General features: G+C 44.9%; 1 non-coding gene across 1 annotated transcript; it reads right to left on the bottom strand.

Annotated features, from left to right (window-relative positions):
- Positions 1 to 17,614: 17,614 nt before the first annotated feature.
- On the bottom strand, positions 17,615 to 17,721 carry LOC138581584 (U6 spliceosomal RNA). The gene has a single exon (XR_011304646.1). It is a non-coding gene; the product is annotated as a U6 spliceosomal RNA (small nuclear RNA).
- Positions 17,722 to 26,132: the final 8,411 nt, after the last annotated feature.

Genomic DNA, 26,132 nt, shown 5'->3' with positions numbered 1-26,132 from the left:
AGACAGAGGTCATTGGCGCAACACCATTCATGAATCGGCAGACAGACAGTCAGAGATGACGGAAGGCGAGGAGGAGGCTGAGGGTAGCCTGAAAATGAGCTGGGTATCATCCTCATAGCACTGAAAGTTGGGACAGAGAGTGGCGATGCGGTGAGCAAGGAGTGCCAAGTATTGGTTGAACAGCCAGGGAGAGAGGTTAGATCCCTGGGGGACACCACAGGTAGAGAAAAAGATGTTGGAGAGGAAGGACCCAAGTTGGACCTGGGAGGGTCGGTCAGAGAGGAAAGAAGTCAGCCACGCCAGAGCCTGACCAGTGATACCCAGGTTATCACAGAGACGGTTGAGCAGGATGGCATGGTTGACCATTTCAAAGGCAGAAGAGAGATCAAGCAAGATAAGAACACAAGGGGTGTTAGAGTCGAGGTTGGTGAGGAGGTCTTCACGGATGTTCAGGAGAGTAGTTTATGTGCTTCTGGCAGCTCTAAAGCCAGACTGATGGTCATGAAGACAACCAACAGATTCAGTGTGGAGATTGAGCTGGGAGATGGCCAGTTTCTCCAGGAGCTTACCCAGGAAGGGAGTGATGGAGATTGGGCGATAGTTAGCCTGGCAGGAGGGGTCGGCAGAGGGTTTCTTAAGAAGAGGGCGCACAAGGGAGTGCTTCAGGGGGGATGGGAAGACTCCAGTGGCGAAGGAGTGATTGCAGAAATCTGCCAGGGCAGGCGCCAGGGAGTCGATATGATCATTGGTAGTTTTGGAGGAACAGGGGTGAACCTGTTTCGACGAGACTTTCATAGATCGTACTTGTCTAGAAACCTTGTCTGGAGAGAAAAGGGGAAAGGCAGAGAAGGAGGTAGGAGGGGTGGCAGCAGAAGGGCCGGAGGAAGTGCAGGGAATAGCGGGAGGGGGGTGAGAGAGGGAGAGTGAGGACAGGATGTACCGAGTTATTGAAATGAAGTGAGAAGCCAGTTCCGTGCAGGGGCATGGGAAGGGACAGGAGAGGTAGAGATTGCGGCAGAATTGGCCAGTTCCTTGCAGATTTTAAAGAGTTCAGCCGAGTTTTTAGATGCCGCAGAGACGCGGGCTTGGATATGGGCTCTCTTCTTGGTGAGGACGGAGAGCCGGTATTGCCTTTGTATCAGGCGGCATGCCAGTTTGTCAGAGGATGAACCTGAAGCACGCCATTTCCTCTCGGCAACCCTACACTTGCGTTTAAGGGTGACGAGGTCTGAGTCATACCAGGAGTTACACTTGGCTTTGGGCTTCAGGCGGATTCTCATGACAGGTGCAAGGATATTGAGAGCATCAGATATAGAAGCGTAGAGCGTGGAGAGGGCTGTGCCAGGGTGGGAGTCAGCCAGGGGGTGAGTAGGGGGTGAGAAGGTGGCGGTGAAAGCCTCCACTGACACACGCTTCATGGGTCAGGTGACCGAGAAGGTGGGTGGCAGTGAAGGAGGTGGCTTGGCCTGCGGAGTAGGGAGGGTGAGGTGGGAGGATAGGAGAAAGTGGTCACTCCAAGAGAGAGGAGTGGAGAGAGGGACAGAGAGGGGAAGGTCTGAAGAGATCAGAACATCAAGAGTGTGCCCTGCAGAATGAGTCGAGCATGAGGGGAGAATGGTGAGTGAGAGAGAGTCGCAGAGGTCACGAAAGAGTTCAGAGGGGGGACAGGAGACATCCAGGTGGATGTTGAAGTCTCCAAGAAGGAGGAGTTGAGTGGTTACATTCAGCACCCAATAAGGTAGCCCAAAATTGACCATTTCTAATGTCTTCTATCTGTGTGATATCATTTACATAGCCCTTATTATAATGTGTTTTTAAAAATTATACAATCCGTCAATATGTGTCGTCTGGTCTCAACCTTTGAGTGACAAAGTCGGTGATAGCAATCTGATTCTTGATTTTGCATCCATGTGGCCATGAATTCCATTGTAGGCAATACATTTAATCTCAGCTGCAATATGAAGTGTTTAAGTTCCGGGGTACATACCTTTGTGAGATAACTAAGTGGTTGGCTAACAATGAAACTCTGGTACGAAAATTCTCTATATCTTTTCTTAACATGCAATAAATCTACAATTCTGGCCATATACCATGCTCCTGATTTCTTTTTTATTTTCACTTTATAATTTGGGTTAATATCACAGGTGTATTTTTCTAATTCCAGATGTTTCATAGCACAGTGATTAAGATCTAATAAGAACCCATGTGTGTCCCCATTCTCCATGTTTACACCCACGAGTTGTAATAGCCAATTTGAATTTTGGTTGGACTGCCTAAATTTAGCAAATGGAAGGACACTTTGGACTTGCCACTGCGTCATTATGGCCATCTGCCCATCTTCCAAACTCAATGCCTCAACTGTCACAGATTAAGGAATATTAATAACTGTGCACTAAATCTCCCTTCCAGTCGGTCCAACCACTTCACTTATGCTAATGGCATCACCACCAACGCATATGATATATCTGGGATAATGGCTGTGAGATACACTTCAAATAATCCTTGCACATTATGGCCACCACAGGGAATCGCTTAATGTCTTACCACCAGCCATATTTTCCATATCTTATTCATTAGTAGCTCCTCATAAAAGGATAGCGGAGGGTTTATTCTAATGGGAAAACCCAGGTAAGTGTATTCATTGACATTTTCAAGGGGCTATTTATCTCATTTCCATTTCGGGAGCCTGCTTTTGCCCAATCTCACATCGTTTTTGTTTTTGTTTTTGTTTTTATTAATAATCATATAGTTACAAGCTGCATACTCAACCAATGCATTCAATGAACGCTGGAGCCGTATGGGTGTCTGATCCAAAAAGATGATATTGTCTGTATATGCAAGCCACGGCACTGAGACCCAATTAATTTTCGGTTGGAAATGGTTTGTGTTAATTAGCACTAGGTCAAGGTCAGCAGTATACATATTGTATAGAATCTGGGCAAGGGTGCATCCTTGTTTCAGACCTCTACGAGTACCACAGTATTTAGTGTATAGGACTGCAGTAGGAAGTTGTTATGTTAGTGTGAACCCTTTTAGGGTTATTACATTGCATCAAAAGTCTTTTATTAAGTTTTCAGAATCATCTTGGATCCCCATTTAGATGATCCTGGAGGATGTGGCAACTCCCACCATATTTCCGCTGGAAGTTCAGTTGGTATGGTTGTGGGCTTTCTTCTCAGTTGAGTTTGACGTAAGAGACTCAGAGTGTCTGCCCGACACTCTGGCATTCGGTTGTGTTGGGCGTTGGTTGACCAAGTTGCAATTTGCTGTGCAGGTTTATTGCCACAGTGGTGAGTGCAGTGAGAATGTTGTTTTTATGTGGTTGTGGTTCAGTTAGTACCCATATATATAGTTTAGTTGTTGTAGAGGTTTAGCGGTACTGCGTGCCAGCCCTTAAAGGGACAGTTAGTGCTCGGGGGTGGCAGCCCTGAGGTCCACCACTGGCAGTGGTGGATGGAAGGTGTCTTGGTTGTCTATTGTGGTTCTGGGAGTAGCATGAGGGCCCAAGGAGGGGAAGGTAGTGCTCCAAAGTTCCAGGGTCGAGACCCGCAGGTGGCAATGGAGTGTGGAAGGTTTTGTGTGATGTTTTGGATGGTTTTGGTTGTTGCTATGCTGGTGTGGCACAACTGCCTGTGTGTAAGTTATGTCAGTTTGGACAACATTTTCTCTTGCTTGGTTGAGTGGACATGCATGTGTTTGGTTGCAATGTTGGTGTGTGCTGTGTTGTTCTGCGGTACAGTGTGTAATGTTGTGGTTGAATAGAAGGATGTGTGTTATGAGTGGTTTCTTTTCCAAACAACACTATCAAATCTGGGCTTGCCTTGAACGTTGCCACTGAACAGTGTCTAGACAGAATGCTCGGTTAGAAGGACCACTAGAGGTAGCAAATGTAGCGCACCTAGTTTGATCTGGGTACAGGAATGTTACGCACTTAGTTGGACCACCTGATCTAATTATCAAGGGGCTTGCCCAGGAACTCAAAACACTCGATTCATAGTTTCACAGGAGGTGGAGAGGAAGTGCACCAGTTTAACTCGGGGTATAGGACACGGAATGCACGTAGATGGCACTCAAAGAATCCGACCAGCCAGGTCCTTCCCAATGGTAGCATGCTACTCCCACTTGAAGATTGGCTTGAACAAATCACCTTGGGAGACTTAGGGTACAGAAAAACATGACAAAGCAACACCGAAGATAAACTGATTTTAAGGTATTCATAAATGTACCACGTCGGTGGACACATGCTGCAGGCACAGCTCCCCATCCATGCACTCTAGAATGCAGCTATGGCTATTTCAAATTTGGTCTACCTGCTCACATAACCGATTGCACTGAAACCCCTGACGTGCTTCAACACCTCTGCAATTAGTATACAGTGATTACCTACCACAAATTTGGTCTAGCTGGGCAAACATCGAGTCTCTTGCACTAGCACTCTGCCTTGACCACCGACAACACCCACCCACATACCTGACCTCTTGGGGTGCTTACTGGAGCTTAGCCAGCCCTCCTAAGTTCTTATCCCAGAAGAATGCACACACACACATCTTAAAGTCTGCTCTTAGAACATTTTTGCATACCCGGACTTCTGTCCCTGAGGTCGTTCCAACCACAAAGTGCATTGAGGCCATACAAATTGAAAATTGAGCTATTTAAATGATGACTACAATACAATTGAATGTGTGCTGAGTCCATCAGACACCTGGGGTGTTCACCCTACATCAATTTTCAGCTTGTGAATTATTTCAATATGGAATTACCTCTATTAATAACTGTGATCCCTTATATGGGCCGTATTCGGTATTTTTAGCATGTTGTATGTGTTGTACAAGAGTACAAAGAATACTAGCTGTCTAACCCTCATAATTGAGATTACACAATGATATAAAAATATTATCGTAACACACAATGTGCAACAGTTGAATGGCATCTATATTGAGTCTAATTTTGCCTTGAAAAAGATTGATGGGTTGAAACATGTGTTGGGTAGGCTTAAGGTTGAGGACCAAGTTTGTAGATATAATGCCTGAGGGCCGTTTCTCAGCATATTTAACCTAACATTGAAAAGTATTTATTTTTCGTAAATGGGTTATGTTTATCCTATGTTATACCTAGTGCTGTGATCTAAGGTTTTGATTCCCTTTCACACAGCACGGTTGGATTTACATTTACATTTCTCATAATGCAATGTCACAGTACCTTGACGAAATGATGGATGTACTGCTCCTAAGGTGGACTGTTTACTACCAACACTGTTAAGCTTGGATTTTGCTTTGCCTTTATGTAAAGTGCTGTTACCAAACATTTCATCAAGGTTATGTTTGACCATGTTCGCGAACTCCTTCCGTAATATTACAGAACATTGACTAAAAGGATTATTTTTTATTTTTGAAAGTGGTGAGTATACAATAAAAATACTCTTGAACATATGAGTTTGGACATCTCTGAACAGTTTAAGAATACATACCCTCATACATAAATATGATGAATGGTGATTAATTATGAGCATGTAGTACATACACATGTCTGTGCACATGCATTCTAGTGGAAAAAGGCATAGCCACTATTTACTGTTCTTACGCTGCAGCAAGTATACAAAATATTATTTTACTTTTGACACCAACTGAGATTATTGCCACTCATTATATTAATATTTCATTACGGTGCCTGGCCTGCATATTCATTCCCTTGTCACTTCTTCTCTGGACCTTTCCTCTATCATTGACCTGCTGTTTAATTTCCTCACCCATCTTTCATCTATCTTTCTCCTCTGGAAATTCTCACTTTCCTTTTCTTTATTTTCTTCATCCATCCTGCAAAATATCCATTATGTCACCTTGTGACCATACTTCTCCCCTTCTAAAACGAGCACACTTCCTCTTATGCAGAAAACGTCTATGGTCCTAAGAACGTCTCCACTTGACATTTGGCATTTAATCTTGGATAACGTACCATCACCAGATCACCTACTTTCCATTTTATCCCCTCTACCTTGCGATCATGATCAAACCCCTCCTTTATCGCTCTTGGGCAGACCTCACCAATTGCAATACTTCTTTTCTATCCACACTGCCCGCACTCGCCATACCAACCCACACAGGACATAGACTGGTGCCCGATGTCCTTCTCTTCAAGGAAACAGGTGATGATACACCTGTCACAGAATGTGATATAGTACAGTAGCCCCACAAAATGTCCCTAACCACCTCCATTCAGTTTATACTTGCTCTCAATGGCAGTTAAATCCCACCTTTAATAACTATGTTTAGCTTTTCTTCCAAGAATGTAATCTTCTCTTCCATGGTAGCCTCTCCCACATCCTTCCATTCCACCCACTTAGGGAGTTAGTCTACCATAGCGATTATACATCTGGTATCCCACCCAACGCCTTGTATAGGTCCCATTAGATCTACTGCCACCTTGACCCATGGTTGTCCCTAGTGCATAGCTTTTGTCAGCATTCATGCACTCTTTACACACTCTAACCTTCCATCCATTCCAGGTGACCCAAATGCCTGATACAGTTTCTTCTTCTGATGCTATGCCCAAGATGCTCCTCATGAGAAAAATCCATAACAGATTCTCTCAACCATGACGGAGGTACTACTTTTTCTCCCCTCCTAAATTTGCCTTCAATGATGCACAAATCATCTTTTACTTCAAATCACAAATCCATGTCCTTACCTAACATTTTTTAGTCAGCCACCCACTGTTCATTGGTTCATGCACTTTAATCATCTGCTACTACTGCTCTCAACCATAACCTCTTCTGAATTTGATGGCAATTCCGTGCTTGGACTACTTTATCAACCTACTCTTTTCTTCCTGTGTGTTCCCTGGGAGTAATTTCTTTTCCTGGTAATCATGTCACCATAAAATGATAACCAGGCAGCCCCAGTACCCACGTGGAAATGTGTGGTGAAGCATTTTTCCACCTATTGAATAACAACCATTGTACTAGTGGTTTATGGTCTGATCTGACTGTGAATTAATTGCCCCACAAGTAAAATGTGAAATGTGTTATCACCCATGGCACTGCCAGCGCTTCGCTCTATCACAGAATAATTGATTCTGAATCTTTAAGTGGTCTCTAGGAGAATGGCACTGTGTGTTGTCCTGCTGGCCCCAATTATGCTAATGTAGCTCCTAGTCCAAGTCACTGGCATCTACAGTTACCATTGTTCCTTGTCCTGATTCGAAACAACCTAATGTGGACTTATTAGTGATTTTCATCTTGATGTTCTGGAATGCTTATTACATTTTCCTGACCATAAGAAGTGAGTCCCTTCTTCAACAGTGCTCTTAGTGGAATAGATTTGGTTGTATTATTTTACAAATGAGTGAAAATATGAGCATTGTGTGTCTCCTGTGCACATTTGAATCCTGGTGTGTTTTTTAACATCTTTGGATTCATCAGCTGTACTAAAGTGTTCCCAGTGCATCTCTCTTTCTTTCTTTCTTCCTGTGGCTACTAGCCACCTGGTGAGTTTGTGCTCATGCTGCGCTCTGCAGCTGCTACTCCTTATTGCTCCTATCCCCCATCACCCCTATGGCACTCAAGATCTCCCCTATCTTTTCTAACTGCTATACTATCACCTATCCTCCATCTCTCACGAAGTCTGGAAGATAAAAACTTAAAAAAGACATCCTGACCACGAACCTTGGCCTACCTATCATAGACATCTATGTCAGCACAACCTCCAGACAGAGCTTCACTTATTTCCTCTTTTCTGTCCCCTCTCCAGATATTTGAACTCCTCCTCGCATTTCTACTCTCTCTCCTCTCACATCTTATTCCATTAATGGTGGTACTCTTCACATCATCCAGGTGTATCATTAATGTCTATCACACTGGTGCTGTCTTGGTTCAGGGTCCTCAATCCAACCTCCTCCTTCTTGACCAGTGCATGCCCTCCCTCTTCCACTTCCTTCTCACACATGCTACTCCTTCTTCCACTCTCTCTTCCCCTCCTTTAACTGGTGTATTGCCCCCCTGTGCTCTTCCTCGGAAAACCTTCAACGGTGGTGACCTCTTGCATCTAGCCACTCATAATGCTCATTCTGCCATCAAACACTCTGCCGAAATCTGCCTCCTCTTTGTAGAACTTCACCTCGATATCCTTGCTCTTACTGAGACATGGTTCAATGCCAGCTCCGTCACTCCTTTTGACTCCCTTCTCCCTAATGACTATAAGATAATCTCCAAGCCACTGCCTAACCATGCTGGTGGTGGGGTTGCTCTGATCTTCCCTGAGTGTTTCCCTTCTTCCCTCATACACACCCAGCCTTACTCTTCCTTAGAGAGCTTGATTTGCAAGCTGGTCATCTCTCCCACCTCCACTCTAACCATTGCCACTATCTACAGGCCACCTGGCTCTATTACCCTGTTCCTCTCTGGATGGGCTGACTTCCCCTCCTCTCCCCTCACAACCACCTCTAAACCTCTTCTCCTGGGTGACTTCAACATCCACCGTGGTTCCTCAATCATGGCATCCACTCTCTTCCGTGCCCTCTGCACCTTGCTCTCCCGCTCCATTCTCTCTTCGGGTCCTACACACTCGGCTGGACACGCTCTTGATGCCTTAATCCACACTGATCACCCCATTCTCCTGGTCAGACCATTCGCTCCTCTCCTCTCACCTCTCACCTGGTTCCTCTCTGCCCCCTGACTGCACCTTCCCCTGCTCTGCCAACCTCATTCACGAACATCCTTCAGATGAAATGAGTATCAGCTGCAGCCTTCGCAGGTACCTTAATCCCTCTCTCTCCCCACTGCAGACTCTACATCTGACTCTGCTCTCAGCAACCTCCATGTTGCCATCACTAATAATCTTGACATTCTTGCCCCAGTCTCGAGGATCCACATGAAACATGCCTCAAGCGTAACACCTTGTATGAATCCGAACTTGCAGCCCTGAAATGCAAGTGTAGATCTGTGTTACCCGGGTGCTCCAAAGGCAATATTGACTCTCCCTTTGTACCAAGAAAAGGGCCCACATGATACCTCGAGTCTCTGGTGAATCCAGCAACACATCTGAACTCTTTAAAATCTGCAAGGAACTAGCCAACCCTTTAGCAGTCTTCTCACCTCGTCCCTCCCAGGCCCTCTGCAAAGCACTGGCCACACACTTCATGACAAAAACTCAGGACATCCTGAGCCCCCTTGCATTCCTCTCCTTCTCCCCTTCAGCCACCACCCTTCTCCCTATGGCCTCCCATCCCCCCTCTGCCTTTCTCTCCGCCTTCTCTCCTATTACACCTGATGAAGTCACCAGAGATGTCATATGGACAATATTGTCTCCCTTGCCCCTGCTGATTTCTGCAACCACTCTTTTGCTACTGGATCTGCCCCCTCCTCCCTCAAGCACTCCCTTGTTTCCCTCCTCCTGAAAAAACATTCTGCAGACCCGTCTTGTCCTGCCAACTACCGCCCCATATTTATCACCCCCTGCCTTGGGAAACTCTTGGAGAAGCTGGTCTTCCCCCAACTGACCCAGCACACTGTACTGTCTGCCTACACGACCATCAATCTGGATTCTGAGCATCCCGGGGCACAGAAACTGCTCCTCTGAACATCCATGAGGAACTGATTGCATCTCTTGACTCCAACTCTCCAGCTGATCTCATTCTACTTGATCTCTCCTCTGCAGTTGATACAGTCAACCGCTCCATCCCCATAAAATGGCTCCACGATACCCTGGATATCTTGGATCAGGCTCTGGACCAGCTGCCCTCCTTCCTCAATGACCATTCGTCCCTGGGTATTCTGGGCTATTTCTCCTCCCCCACCTCTACCTCCACCTGCCATGTCCAACAGGGCTCCAACCTTTCTCCTGGCTCTTTAACACCTATCTTGCTCCGCTTGCACACCTCATTTCTACCTTCTCCCCCAACTTCCAGTGTTATGCAGATGACACACAACAAAAATGTTCCTCTGATCCTCTCCTTACTTCCTCCATCATTCCCTATTGCCTATCTGCCATCCAATCCTGGTGTACTTCCAATAATCTCTGCCTTAATGCCAGAAAGACTGATATCCTTCCTATTGTACTCCTACTACCTCTTCTATTCACTTCTTCTGTGTCTCAGGAGGATAGCTCAGTTGCAACGTGCTCGCCTTGGAAGCAAGATGACATGGAGAAACAAAGGTTTGATCCCCGGGTCCATGCTTAGAAACCTCTGGGTATTCAGTGAGTTATAAATAACCTATCATATCATATCACTCTGGCCATCGTCTATGGGGTCTCCCCCTTCTCCTTCATCTGAAGCCAGAAACCTTGGAGTCATCTTCGACACCCTTCTTTCCTTCCTCCCTCACATTCAGGACATTGCCAAGAAAGCCCACTTTCAAATCCATCTCCTCAAAGGAATTCTTCCTTTCCTCACTTTTCCTCAGAAGATCAATGTCTTTAGAGTTCTGGTTCTCTCTTGGCTACAATGCTGCAATATCACGTTCCTTAATCTACCCTCTTCTTCTCTACGACTCCTTCAGCTAATTCAGAATAGGGCTGTAAGACTTATCCTTGGCCTCAAACCCAGGAACTGCATCTCTACAGCCCTAAAATATCTCCACTGGCTCCCGGTTGTTGCAGGATGATCACATTTAAATCCCTTTGCATCATCCATAAGGCTGTCTGGGGCCAGGGGCCACACTATCTACAACTGGCTCTTGCTAAATACTCTCCCTCCAGATCTTTATGTCCTCCAGCACCAACTCTCTGTGTGTCAAGCGCTTCGCTAAACAGCAAGCTAGTGGTTTATCTCTTTGCTCAGTAGGCTCCGTCCTATGGAACGGCCTCCCCCTTCCTCTTCATCTTGAGACGGATCTCCTCAAATTCTGCAAGCTCATCAAGACCTTCATGTTCACCCTCTACTTCCCTTCCTCCCTCCTCTGCTAAACTCCCAGTTGCTGAGATTGGTGACCAGGGCCCTTATGTGTCCTCCTGGGTTCTGGCCTCACAAACCCAGTCACCTTCAGCCTCAGCGCGCTCCCAGCACTTGCCTTGGCAACCACTGACCTATGCCACCTTAGGTCTGCCCTTACTTATTTATTGACAGCTGACCACTCTCACCAGGTCACTTAACAGCTGTTTACTCCCTAGCACTTCCCTCTTTGGTACACCTAGCACTTGCCCCCCACTTCCTCAGTCCTTCTCTCTGCACTTGCACGTTTTGAATGCTCACAAGGCTGCACAGATGTACCTCTCTTTCATTGTTATGTTTGCTTTTCTTTCCCATGTTCCCTCCCTGCTGTCCTGTGGGCCCTTTGAAACACAATTTACTTGATGTATATGCACCTAACAAATGCACAATAAATAAAATAAACAATAAATACATACATTTCCAATACCCCCCAGACATTTGCGTAATTGATCTTTATGGCAAGAGGTTGGTGCCAGCTTAATTGCTTCAACTAGCTTCTTACGTGGTTTCCCACGTTCTACTGATAATTTGTGACCTAAATACTCTAAATATACATTTGGCTCTTTGAATGGTCAAAACCCCTCCTGCCAATGCTTCTTTAATGTGTCCAGATTTCCATCATGCTGCTCTTTATTAATTCCATATATCAATACATTGGCCTCATTCTAACCTTGCCAGTCCAGAAACAATGGTGTTGGTAAACATACCAGCACCGTTGTTTCCGGACCAGTAAAGTACAAGTCTGCCGGGTGGGTGCCCTCCAGCCCAGCAGGTCTGACCTGCTAGGTAACAGGTCTGACCTGCCGGGCGAACCGACACCCAGCCGCAGAATTTCATAGAGCACTGCCACCATAATTACCGGTGCCAGTGTGTCTGTGGTCCCCACTCCCATAGAGTCAGATGGGAACAACATTTTACCAGCGCCTGAATTTCCGGACACCAGGGTTGTAATCCCCTGGAGTTACCAGCAAGTCAGGCACTTGTAACTGTTTACGGATCCAGCAGCAACTGCCCGGTATCACCGGCACGGTTAGCACCGGACTCATAATGAGGCCCATCGTCCTGAAACCCCATCACCGTATGTAAGCCTTCTAGTGTTTTTCCATTATCCTTTTGAACACAGTCGTGCAAATCCAAAAGGCATCTGGCAGAACTCATATGCCCCCATCAGGGTAATGAATGACATCAAATGTTGACAATCCTCCATAAGGTGGACATGATGGCACTTTGTGGACAAGTCCAGCACACTAAGTACTTTAGCTGTTCCTAAAGGAACTAGAGTTTCTGTGATTTTCGGTAATGGATGCCTGTCAGTCCAAATGTATCTTTTTAGATCTCTGAAGTCCATGCACATGCATACTTTTCCACTAGGTTTAGGCACAATCACAATTGGTGCCAACCACTCAGATCCTTCAATCTCCTTAATCCTTAAAGGGTAGTCATTTTTTAAGTTCATCCTTTCATTCTTCTTGCATATTTACTTGAATAAGGCTTACTTTGTATACAACTTGTAGTGCTTTATCGTTGAGTACAAGCCAATGTTGAAATCAAGTTCCCCCAAATTCTCTGATAATACTTCAGCATATCTCTCTGTCCATTTGTCTATCATTTCTGAAACTGATATTAGAACTAATTCATGTGCTCCTATTCTTATGCACAATTTGTTTTGTCTCTGCCTAGCAGAGATGAACCTTTTATAGCAACATATATCCAGGCCTTTCATTCAATTGCTTTGTATTCCATATTGGCTTGAAATGTTCCAAATAATCTGATTCTAATATCACCATAAGCTACAGAGTCACTGTCAGGAGGAACCACTTTCCCTAGATCTCCTAAACTATTGTATGTGTCCATTGATGTTATAGTCCACCACAATCCTCTGTCTGCCTTCATGTTTATTCCTATGCCATGAATGGTGAATACATCAGTTGGTCCTCTCTGTGATGTTGTTATCTCTCCAATTACAAAAATGTGTCTGTTGTTTCTAGGGGAGTTGCTAGGTCTGGAAAAGACCCAGGGCTAAGTGGATGTCGGAACTGTTGGGACTGGGGGCTAGCTAGTCTTTTGGCTGTAGCTCCCGAGATTCTATCCAGGGCTACAACCAAAAGATCAGAGGCTATAGCCCCCTTAGCCCCCCGCTAGCAACACCCCTGGTTGTTTCTGTCTCCTATGCTCAGATTCTCCAGTGCCTTTGCCATATTGTCAAACCCTCTCTCTGTGGCCATTTCTCTGCAAAGCCATACACGGTGAGCCATGGCGCTATTAGCGCCATGGCTCATGCCTGTAAAATACGGGCACCGCCTTGGTGGAAAGGGGATTTACCGCCCCATTCCATGGTTGGAGGGGCGGTAAATCCCCCTTTCACCATTGACCTTCCCCATTCCCATTTCTGCCCCATAGGGCTCTATGGGAATGGGGAAGGCGCTAATTACGGCACCGCAATTTTGCGGTGCCGTAATTAGCTCGAAGGTCCCTTTGCGGGTTGGATTTTAACGCCTGCAAAAAGCAGGCGTTAAATCCCCCAACCCGCAAAGGGACCTCTTAGTAAGGCGGTAAGGATTTACCGGTACCGGTATTTTACCGGTACCGGTAAATCCTTACGGCCATCTGTGTAATGAGGTCCATAGTGTCCTCTCCTTTCGTATTTTACGCAGACTGCCATCCTTGTGGGACAATATTGGCTACTGGAAAACTGTCTCTGACTTCCACCACCTGCACCTTCGGTTAGACCAGGTACCACATTTGGGACATTGTCCAGGTTGGCTCTCCTGCATGGCCACAGCACCACCAGCGCTCAGTTGGACCCTCTCTCTTCCCTTCTGTTCCTCCCCAGCCCACTTCTCCTACCCACACATGCCTTGCCACACTGCACAGAGAGCTTCTCCCCATTCCAGCACAAACTCCTTCTATTTCGCCTTCAGACCACTTCTTATCCCCAAACATGCCCACCCCCTCCCTGATTGGCCCAGCATCCAGGGAGTACTGCAGCCTTGCCACGCTGCATGGAGATCTTCTCCCCTTTGAAGTGAAACTGAGCAGAGTGCGGACCTCTGGCCACTCCAATAAGACATGCAACAACATTTGAGCCATTTTCCAGCCCAGCTCTCCTGCCATCAGCACTCTGTTGGGCCTTACCTCTCCCCTTCTCCTTTTGTTCCTCCCTAGGCCACTTCACCTCCCGACACATTCCCAAACACTCACTGATTGGCGCAGCATCCAAGAAGTACTTGAACCTTGCCATGCTACATATGAGAACGTCCTCCCTTTACAAAGTGAACTGAGTAGCGATCAGACCTTCAACTCCTCTGGTAAAACATGTGGCTGCATTTGGGACATTTTCCAGCCTGCTCTCCTGCACAACCACAGCACCATCAACCCTCCAAAGCGGCTTCCCTCTCCCATTCTCCTTCTGCTCCTCCCCCAGCCCACTTCTCCTCCCCCACATGCCCACACCCTCCCTGATTGGCCCAGCATCCAGGAAGTACTCTTAGCCGGGAGTCCCAGGGCAGCCTTGCCCAGGCAGCCGGCTAAGGGCTCAGGCAAATGACCCTCCTTTGGCTCCTCAACCACCTGTGTGCCTGTTCACCCTGGGCACCTTAGTCAAGCCATTACACCAATACCTGCCTGAACCAACCATCACGTAAGAGATGGCAATTTGGGCACACCGTCAAGGCTGTGTTTCTGAAATCTTGTCACTACCTTGAATCTAGGTGCACCCTGAATATTGCCACTGTTTGATTTGTACTGCCCCCCCTGAATATAGCTGCAGTCTGAGCATATCCACCCTTTCAATTCAAGCTGTGCTCTAAATGCTGTCACTGTGTTGAATGCAGCAGAATTCTGACTATAGCCACTGTTTTAAATCTATCTGTGCTTGAAGACTGCCATTGGTGAATCTAGCTGCATTTTGAGGGTAGCCACTGTTTTAAATCTATCTGCGCTCTGAATATTGCCACTGTGTAAAATCTAACTGCATTTAGAGTGTGCTTTGAATATTGGCACTGTGTTGAATGTAGCTGCATTCAGAGTATAGTGTGATGATTCCAATGGAGTCATCACAGATCTCCCGGCGGTGCCCTTCTCCCATGTGGCCAGGGGACGGCAGCCACTACCTGATCCTGACCTTGGGGGTGGCTATATGAGGGAGGATCACATAGGAGGATGTTAGAATGGATTTCTAAACTTTGCTCTGGTGAACGGATGTTTAGGAGGCCACCCTTGTTAGTGAAACAGGGAACACATCTGGGAAGATAGCCAGATAAATTTACAGTAGCTTGGAGAGCAGTCAAGGCTAAGTCACATGATGAGTGGGGGTGATATGAGGTCTTTGATGAGCACACACAGTTAGAAACCAAGAATTACCCTTAGACAGTAGTATTTCAAAAATACACAACTTATTAGGCCCACGGACAAAGACAAGTGAATAATGAAAAGCACAGTAAAATCACCATTCAAACATCATACTATGTAAAATATATACAATCACTTTTGATCAATGTGGTAAAGTGCGGAAATCCTGCCAAAACCTTCAGGGGAAAGGGTAGGCAAACAATCACATTGGCAAACTTCAGAAATGGATAAGCCTATCTTTAAAAGTCCAGCACTATGATCATTGGAGCCTTGTGCTCAATGTTAGATGTACACATAAAAGCACTCGGTCATGCGTAAAGATGCAAAGTACAACATTCAAGGAACTGGTAAAGTTAGAGAGAGGATTCTGAAGTGTAGAATACAGGTTCTGAGAGTCGGGGGAGGATCTGCTGTGGAGAACCAAGCTATTCTAATCATTCGGAAGGCTTTAGGAAATGGAGGCCCCCCAAGGAGAGGACAACAAGGGGTCAGTTGTGCGTAAAAATGCAATGGATGAACTAGGGGCTGCTGGTAAGTGGTTTAACTACTCACCAGCCTTAGCTCACTCCGGGGCCAAACTTGGCAGGTATGGAGAGGGTTGCCTGGAGTACGAGTTCCCACCCTTGGTTCAACTTCAAAGTGCACAGGTTCTGCAGGTGCAGATCTGGTTCCAGTGTACAGTAGGAGCTGTATCCCTCATCTCCAATGCAGGACAAAGAAAGCACCAATGCAGCTCGTCTCAGGAATCTTGAAGAAAGGCAGGAAAGTCACCAGCAACGACCGTCACTGTAGCACAGTGATGCAGGGGCACCCAACTCTCGTGGTCTGATGCATGCCTTTCTCTCGTGGTCCAAAGCAACTGGGACAGTGAAATTTGTCAAGAAGGTGCTTTGCTTTGCGGTGCAAGCTAGGATACCTCCAAAGCTTGAGGCAAAGATCAATAGGACAATGCTCCTGCATGGGTGCCAAGGTTTGAGACGGACAGTCCACTGGATGGCCCAGGGACACTTCAGAGAAAGCTCTTTTGCATGGAAACCAGGAGGCATCGAGACTGATTGGTCCCACTACGCAAAGGGGTTGACGCACCCTTACAGGTCTTAGGAGATTGAGTGCAAATTAGGGCATTACTGAATGTCAGAAGTCTCACGGTGCCAACCGTCTTCTGTGAGGTTCTGGATAGTCCTTAGGTCTGCTCGGCTCTTCTGGATACTTGGTCCTTGTACAGGTCAATTCAGACCTGTTGCTGATCTGCAGATATGCAGTTTGGACCCCTCCTCATATTCACAAGTCCAGTGAATTTGTGCACACAGCTGGCCAATGAGGCGATCTACCCCACTCATGCACACAAGCAGTGGTCCAATCAGGGACCACTGTGGCTCTCATGCTGTCATGCACATAAAACATCCTGGCACCAGTAGTGTGGATTGGGATGAGACAGTCCCAGCCCACTTCCTGGGTACCTACACATGTGACCTGCAGTAGACCGCAAAAGACACAGCTTTTGCGGACAACTGCATGACCAAATAAGGTGTCCCTGGGTCACAAAGTACAGGGAGAAGGCAAGCGGACAAAATGGCCAAGGAGAAGACAAAAGAGCTTGTAGCATGGCCATGATGGACACTAGCCACAGTCATGAGCCAAATGCGATAAGCGTGTTATGGCTCAATAAAAAGATATAAAAGTACATGAAAAAGTTTCTGCTGCCACCAGTCTACTCCTAGGCACATTTTCCAGTTACCAGAAAATCCTCAGTGGATGACTAGGGCCTGAAAATGCAAGGACCCTGTTGCACGGTACAGTAATGAAATACAGTTGCCATAAATTGTAACAAAGTTGAAAGACAAAGAGAAACAAAGTCTGAAGGATGTGTCAGTTTCCCCATTCCGATGAGTGAAATCCCAGTGGAGTGCATCTGAAGGCTGTGCTACACTGGCAAAAGTCAGGACAGGTGGATGTAACTAAATCAAAAGGTATGTGTCTCCACAATTGTAGAGGTAAAATAGCAGTTAAAAAGGGACAGTGAGCTAAAGACTTATGACCTTAACACATAAAGCTCCAATACAACACATTTGGCTTATGAAGTACCTCTATGCAAATTCCCTAAGAAGAACTATTTAATGCTATATGTCCAATGACAGGCATGGACTTCAACTCCCAGAATCACTCAAGTACTGAGACGAAGAGGATGAAGGTGTTTGTACAAGGTAACAAAGGTTTGAAGCTCAATATGCAGTCTAGTTGTTTTCCCTAATCACTTGTGCGTGGGACTTTTAAAGATGGCAACTAATCTACTGAGTGTGGCAGTGCACAAGAAGACGTTGGTGCCTTTTCTTTCTTTCTTTTAAATATGAAACGCTTCACGAATGTGCGTCTCATCCTTGCGCACGGGCCATGCTAATCTTCTCTGTAACCTTCCAATTTTAGTATATGTGCTGCCGAAGCAAGCACAAGACGTTGGTTCCTATGCACAGGCTCACAAATGCAAAAGATATGTACCGGTGTGGCGGAGCAGAGGAGGCTACCGAGATAGAGGAGAAATGAAGTGCACGAGCAGGAAGTTTATTGTAGATGCTGTGTACCGCAAGAGAGTTCCTGGGTGGTGCTCAGTAGCTCGAAGAGGCAGCATTCTCCATGCTGGGACCTGAATGCAAGCAGGCATGTGATCGAGGAACCGCAAAGGAAGCGGAAGCAGGTGAAAAAGCCACGCTGCAGAAGGACAAACTGAACCGGAAATGCTGAAGAGAACCAGTCAGTTGTGCCAAAGACAATGGGGCCCTAAGGTGTTCTGTGGAACGCGCCGATGAATGTGACACCATTGTTAAAACTACAAAAAGATTGTTTGAATGCAGAAAAGGCAAAGTACAGACCCCACTGAGCTACAAATGTGTGGGATGCAAGTGTAGTGCAAAGCTTCAACAAACATTACCACTTACATATATACCAAGCCAAAATCAGTATATGCAGTCTTGGTGATAGAGGAACTGTGAAACACATGAGAAGTCCTTGCAAAGGAAAGGTACAAGGCAAGTGAAACACATGAGAAGTCCTGTCAAGAGAAGGAAACCAGGCAATTGAAACATATGAGAAGTCCTGGCAAGGGAGAGAAACCAGGCTATTGAATCACATAAGAAATCTTGGCAGGAGAGCATACCAGGCAAGTGAAAACCTCAAGAGCCCTGGCAGGAGAGTACACCAGGCAGTTGGAATTGCATAAAGAGTCCTGGCAGTAGAGTACACCAGGCAGTTGGAATTGCATAAAAGGTCCTGGCAGAGGAGTATACCAGGCACGTTGTAAAGCTACCAGAAATACTACAGAAAGACAGTGTTTTCTAAACAAAGGAGACATTTGTGTTAAAGAAAGACTGTTATAGAACGTGTCGCCTCAGCAGGAACCTTGTGAATCAAGGAGACACACAAAGGAACTGATAGTAAAAGAGACCATTGCCATCCTACTTAAAAATCCAGGGGAAGGAGACCACCCTCTCCAATTGCAACAAGGTGATTTTGTCTTTGTGCTGAACTTTGTCCACAGATGGAGTAAGCCACGATATAACAGTCCATACATGGTCGTTTATGCCAGTGAAGGAATTGTGGTATTGGGTACACATCTCGGATGTCCAAAAGGCTCCCCAAAGGCTCCCCATAAAGCACCTCCTTCACCTGGTTCTCTATCTGTGCCATGAAGTAATTGCCTATTGCTCTTCACACTGATTCTACTATTTTTATACAAACCGCTTTTACATACCTCTTTAATTACTAAGTTTAGACTTATCATATATATCTTTTCTATCTTTTCTATCTCAACTCCATCAGAGTGATTTAAGTTTTTTGAAGAATGTGTATTGTTTTTCTTGGAATGTTTATCTATTGGTATCGAGCTATTGTTACTGTATTGATTAATATGAAGAATTATATGATGAATTATAGGCATAATTATATGAATGCTGCATGTTAACCCGTTCTTCTCGCCCCCTGCAGACGTCTCATCACAAGTGTCATCATAAGCGTTGTATAATTATTGTACTGTTTTGTATCTTTGTTGCTTTTCTTGCAGGTCTGTGTATATATTCACCAGAAAAGGTTATGTGGGTAGGTCATATAAATGGGGTTGTACTATTAAACATTATGATTTTGGTTTTGTTGATTTTTCTACGTATGGTACTGGTTATAGTGGGGTGGTTCCAAGAAATGTATTACATGCGACACAAACACAGGTAGTGGAGACAGCAACATGACACTGGAGGTCTCGAGTAATAAGAGGGGTTGAGAAGGAAACAGAGTATGATCAGCATAAAGGGGTCGTACTTGATACAATGGCTGATGTGCACAATCCATAGTTTACTAATCTATGGTATAGTTGAATGTACTCATTGGGGAAACAGCGGTCAAATGGGAGCAGCTATGTCTGCTCTCTCATCCCCCACACATTAGGGGCACCTAAAATGTTAATACTGCACGATTTGGCACTGTACCGAGTTTGTAGTAAGTTTCAGGGGCACGACGTACATGTTGTGCTGATGGATAAAGACAAAGAAAAATGTGTGAAGACTGGAAAAGCCCTGGGGTGCCAAGTGTGCACACTGCTAAGAATCAATAACTGTTGTAGGGATCTAACAGATAGGAGCAGGTGGTAGTCAGCTGCACAGCCAGGGGGCTAGTGGGGCTCAAAGAAGAAGTAATATCAACCATAATCAAGAACTGTCTTCCTATATTCTCCAAGTAGCTCTCAAAATTAACATGGATCGAAGCCATAGAAGTTCCAGTGAAAGTGCAAATAGTGGATGAATATGAATTCTGTTTTGAGGGCATGGAACTGATCCAGTGTGAACCAACAGCAAATGTGATAAGACATTGTTTATCTCTGATTTCAGCAAGGGTACAGCAGCCCTCATGGATGTCTTCTGGGTGTGCCGTCAGATGGAATATTTGTCTCTGCCACCATCATGGAGAGGCACATGTTCATGAACAACCTTGCATTCAGCCATCCTCGTGGTTGCTGACGCCCACCTGACCATAGCACCCAGGTCTGTCACAGAAGCATTCAAACGGCCCCAATCCCAACCCCCACAAGGGAAGAGAAAGAAGTGCACACTGAGAAAATGGTAGAAGAGATATAATTATTTGTCTGAAGATTCTGCAAAGCTGATGAAAGAAATCCTAGATAAATACAGTTTGTATACCTAAACAGAGATGTTCTTCTCCTCCCTCCTGCTACCAGGGGTGCAGGTTGCAGCCAACGCCAAGTGGCTACAGATTGTGCGGTGGGAGATGATCCAGTTGAAGAATGATATGGAGCAGGGGCTGAATACGATCAAGACTGGGTTGTATCCGATCCAGAACTGGTATGTTCTCAATCTATTGACAGTCATGGAATGGGCCATGTGCAAACGTCCCCCAAACGATGCAGAAAATGGGTCCCTGTCACACATCATAGGGGCCCATCACCAGCTATAGAGCAGCATGGAAACTCAAACAGGAGTAGAAGCGGAATATTGGTTTGATATATTGTTCTCCTGGGCACCAACATGGCTTGGAGCAGTGGTGAAGATATTGGTCCCTATCATGGTGCTCTTGCTGGTGATGTTCTACACGGGCCAAATTATACTCCGTTGCTGCATAAATACACTCCCGAACAGTGCCATGATGATTGTCTCGATAGGTGCATGTAGAACTCCTCCTAGTAGAAATAATACGCCCAATCAAATAGAGGATTTGAAATAGCAACGCATGGTGAGAATAGAACGACCTATAGATCCCCTTGGTACCTTGAATTCACCCCACCGACCCAGCAAATTATGTGGGACACTGGGTCAATCTAGCAAGTGATGGGGACTGTATTTACCTCACATGTAGCCCTTAGAGGTATGCCCAGGAAGGGGGGAGGTTGCATCTTGAGTGCAGGGTGTGGGTACCCAAAGATGATGATCACAGGGCAAGAAAAGCAGCAGGGTTAGTTAATGGAGGATTAACTAAAGAGGGAATGTTGGGATGCATGTACAAGATCCATGTCCCTCCAAACATTTTACAATGAGGAATATACAACTGCAGGGGGTTGGAGGACACAATGCAAGAATAACAAATCTAGTGTTGAGATTTTAAAGTGTCTCTTGTACTACATGGGATTACCAATAAAGATCTTAGACCAAATAACCAAACAGACTCAAAGAATATGGCAAAGTACTACTTTATTCTCAGTTTAATAAAGCAGGGCAAAACTGGCAGACATCAGACTGTTGCTTGCACACTCACACACACACTTGATTACACAGAGGTCTTATACCCCGATATGCATCATCTATGACATCATTCTATGTGGCAAACTGTAAAACCTATCAATGGGATGGATTGGTTATGGGAACATATCTACTTATAGAATACATATGAGTTAGTACACCATTGGCTGTCTCGTATCTGTAAGACAAGCCTCGATCTATTCCTCTAAATATGTATAATACTAATTATTGCGGACAAAATGGCAGTAAATTGGTCTATGCAGCATTGTATAGCAGATTTCCCTATAGACCCAACCTTGGCCTTTCGACTCGGGCATCAGCACGTAAGCGAAACGAAACCCAGGTGCTTGAGCCACATAATATAACTCCCCACTTTCCCAATTAGTCATCATCTCTCATCAGTCTGGCCATAAGCCAAGATTTTCCACCTGTAGTTGGCCTTGTTACCTGCTCTCTTTTCTGGGACATTCAAGAGAGTGCAAGCACATCACTATCTTCATCCACAGCTTAATGAATAGCCCTTGATTTTCACTTCCGAATCCCGTGTGAGGAGACCTCAAATGTGTCCATTTTGACCTCTTATTTACTGCTATTTGATTCAATTATACTGGGTGTCATTGCTCCTCTGGCATCTAGAGACTTACTCACTCTATCTTGCATAGACTTTATACACTTTTACTTGTCCAATACCTGGCTCTTTCAGATGTGTATGTCTTCTTTAATCTAATAGAAATATGTCTTATGCCCATGACTTATGCGTCTGCCTCCTTTGGTGTCTTGTAGCTATTCCTTAAAAATAGCATCCTTGATCCCAGACCAACACAGACTCCCCTTTGTTTTGCACACAAAGGTGGTTTCCATTGCCTCCTGACTGTGCACCCCTGGTCTGTCTCTGAGGTAGCAGAATATCATATTTACACAAGCCAATGTCCATTTTCCTATCATGGCCATCCTTGCCATGTTATATTTCCCTCTACAGCAAACTTCTATATGTCTTAATTACCTTGCGTTGCTTCATATTTACACTTATTGGTCAGCAAGTTACTTTATCTTCTTTGCATATATGATCACTTCATCATTTCATACACGTTTCTCTTGTCACTTCAGTTACATTAGCACTCTTATGTATTTTCATATCGCTTCAGTATGTCTTCATACATCTTCTTCATGACATCACTCTGTCCTCATCAGATTTCACTCATCGCTCCATGATGTCCATTGGTGTGTGTTGACATCCTTCCATGCAATATCCTTCCATACTCTCAGTACAAGGATACATTCTATATGGTTGTCTCATATGCTCAATGCGGTATAGGCATAACACGTTGGGTCTTGTATAGGGCCCTTCTCCTGCTGTTCCAGTATGACGGTGGTGAGGATCTGGGAGTTAAGGAACACACATCCACCTGCTCCTCTACAGTGTTTTTAAATAGTCATGGAAACATAGATAGCCCCCAGCATAGGGCATTAGTAATATAAAAGTATATGAGGTAAAATGTAGTGTAAAAGGTATTATGTCAAAATACCTTTTTCAAAATACAGGAAAAAAAATCAATTTAGAAAGACGTCTCTGTGTCTTTTCTAAATCAAACTGTCATGCCCCTGCCGCACATGAGTGCACGCATGGGCTGACAAGCGTGGGAGTGTCAGGTAAGTGAATGTGCAGCTGTGTGTGTGTGTCTGTGTGTGTGCGTGTATGAGTGTGTATGAGTGTGTAGTAAGTATGTGTTGTTCTGGGAAGGTGGTGGTGGGTGGGGAAAAATCACTTTCCCATCCCAAGCCCCAGCATGGAAACCGCGCGTAGAGGCTGACAGACCGAACACATAAAATCCAATGGTCTCATGTTGCAGGCAGGCGAAACCCGAAAGGAATATGAATGGCTACACACATACAGGGTTACACCTATCCTGAAAGACTAGCCCTTGGGAGATGGGGCAGAGGTTTTGAGCTGCCGTTGGTCCGGTCTGAGTTAGGAGCTTAGCACCCCCCAGAATAACAACCATCCCTATTAAACTGCAGATGCCCACAAACAAGATCCCTAAATCTTTCAGAATGTGACTGATTAGTGGGGTCTGCAAGAGGCCCAGGAGGAGCTCCCAGGAGGGGCAGCCAACAAGGGGTGAGGCAGGAGTGAAACATCCTGTGATTCACACTATGAGGAGTCTGGGATCAAGAGAAGCTCTTATATATTCTAATGGGCCAATTTGACATAGAGAGTATGCGCTGAGCTCATGTTAACGACCAGGTGCCATGCCCGCAGACAGGGTACCATATCACGTAACCCTTCAAACAAGTAGCTGGGAACTAAGGTGATGGAGTAGAAGATCACGTGTTAGAGGGCCAGGGTAGTTTTAGATATGGCCAATCGCTCAAGGGACTATAGGAGTCTTGTAGTATGTATATGGGTGGTATATAGGTGGTAGCCAATGAGAGTAGTGGGATAACAATGTATACTGGTTGCGTCAAGAGTGACAATTATTTGGGGTAGTCATTGAATTAACCGAGAGAGCAAGCTCCAACGCAGCTGGGTTCTACGGCACCCTATGTCAATTTTTTCCCTTTTGTATAAAAAATAAATATTGTTTTCCTTACAAAGAGGTGCACCAAGCTTTTTTCCTTAGAGGATTGTTTTTCTTTGGCATGGTTGTATGGAGCTTTACATTACTGCATCAGTGTTGTCTGACTCTTTCATGATGTGTTCCATTATACCAATAGAAGGGCCAGAGACCCTTTATGTTACGGGGGAGGCAATCTCAGATTGGTACAGTTGGTGTACTGTGTGGTGTATCACCTGGTTTATGAAAAGATAGAGAATTGGTAGGTTTCTATAAGGGGTATGTGCAAATGCCATGCTAGCTGTATTCTGACATTACCAGTGTCCATGCTAGGTCCAGTTGTTTTACTGTTTTCTATCAACAGAACAGGGACACGGATGGACAATGACATGATGTATGGGTGGCATGCATATGAGGCACCTTCCATGTTACTGACCTATTTTTTTTTATTGTTGTTTGGCAAAATAAAATTGCCTTTAACAAAGTCAAGAAAGCAAAAGACATACAAAGATTTAAAACATTATAAAATTCATCACTTAATAAACACATTAAGAATGGTCAAGAGATTCATGCCATGTGTTTTATCCAGAGTATGGGCCCAATCCTATTGACACAACAGTAATTTGACCTTTTCAGGATTGGTTATCAGGTCATGGGCCCAATCCTATTGACACAACAGTAATTTAACCTTTACAACGTTGGTTATCAGGTCATCAGTAGTTTTATGTGTCTCTCTCAACAATCTCTGACTATAATCAGTAAAAAAATGGAATAATCAGTAGTCCCGCTCCAATATCAGCAAGGTTTCCAGCACCCAGAAGAAGTGGATTTCTATTCCGCAGATGATGTTTGAAATTACCTTATCCTCAAAAAACGTTTAAATCGGGATCAATTCAAATCTACCAAATCTAGCATCTAGCCTAATTGTCTGATTTGCCAGTGCAGAAACACGTGCACCCAGCCAGTCTATTATTTGTAATTTATGATGTTTGGAAATAATGGGAAAACAGAGGTAGATAACACTGTCAACTCTTTCAAGAAGCTCATTTAAAACAGACCATTTAAAGGCGGACTGGCACTTCTTTAAGGTGAATTGCTTGTCTTTATTTTCATTGGATTCATTTTAAGGGAGTGGACGGTAGCACAATCATTAAAAGGTTTTAAATGTTGTTTCAATCTAATCTCAGACCAGTTGAATAATAGAAAGTAGGGTGCGCAACTTAGCCATATGACGTTCAGCTTATCTAGTTTAGGAGAGGCTAGGGTACCTGGCATAAGGAAATCTCCTATGTCTGCCATATAAAAGTTGAAAAGGCAGGGGGTAAGGACGCACCTCTGTTTGCCCCTAGATGTTGTAATGTTTGTTGATAAACCCCCATCAGCATTTAACCTTACCTTAACTACTGTTTGTTCGTGAAGACCGATTATTAGATGCACTAGACCTTAGGTAAGCCCCCTTCTCTGCAATTTTTTCAAAGTCATTTTCTATCTATCGTTTCAAAGGCGGCAGAAGTCGATAGTGACAATAAAAATAGACTTATATTTTCTGCACCAAGCTAGCGTTTCTACACACTTCAACCCTTGACCTTTGAGAGTGGTGTTCGTATGCTTGAGAAAGCCTATCTGACATGTGTGAAGTCTACCACACTGCGCTGCCCATGACTCCAGATGACCAAGAATCAGTGCAGCAAAGACTTTGCTGCCTGCATCCACTATAGATATTGTTCGAAAATGTTTTTGGTCACACCTTCGTCCTGTAAGTGACTTCAATTCAGAACTCCAACTAAGTCAATGCCTAGTCTGGGATGCCCAACGGAAGTCCTTATTTATATATTTTTATGACAAGTTCATAAATATGGATGATGAACCCTTATATAACGCCCCTCTCCTAGAATCCCCCTGACCTCACTGAGCCAAGAAGTAGGTTTGTTTTGCAAATTAAAAACGTTTATTGGAAAAATGAAACAATATATATATCACACTTTTATGAATAAATTAGTATTTGATAGCACACTTATGAATATGACAGTGATCAACAATGGATAATATTACATTAGCACACTTCTTCAAT

Source organism: Ambystoma mexicanum, chromosome 3p (genome assembly GCF_040938575.1).
Source record: "Ambystoma mexicanum isolate Mex_15411 chromosome 3p, UKY_AmexF1_1, whole genome shotgun sequence".
Taxonomy (NCBI): domain Eukaryota; kingdom Metazoa; phylum Chordata; class Amphibia; order Caudata; family Ambystomatidae; genus Ambystoma; species Ambystoma mexicanum.
This window is presented reverse-complemented; position numbering and strand designations above follow the sequence as displayed.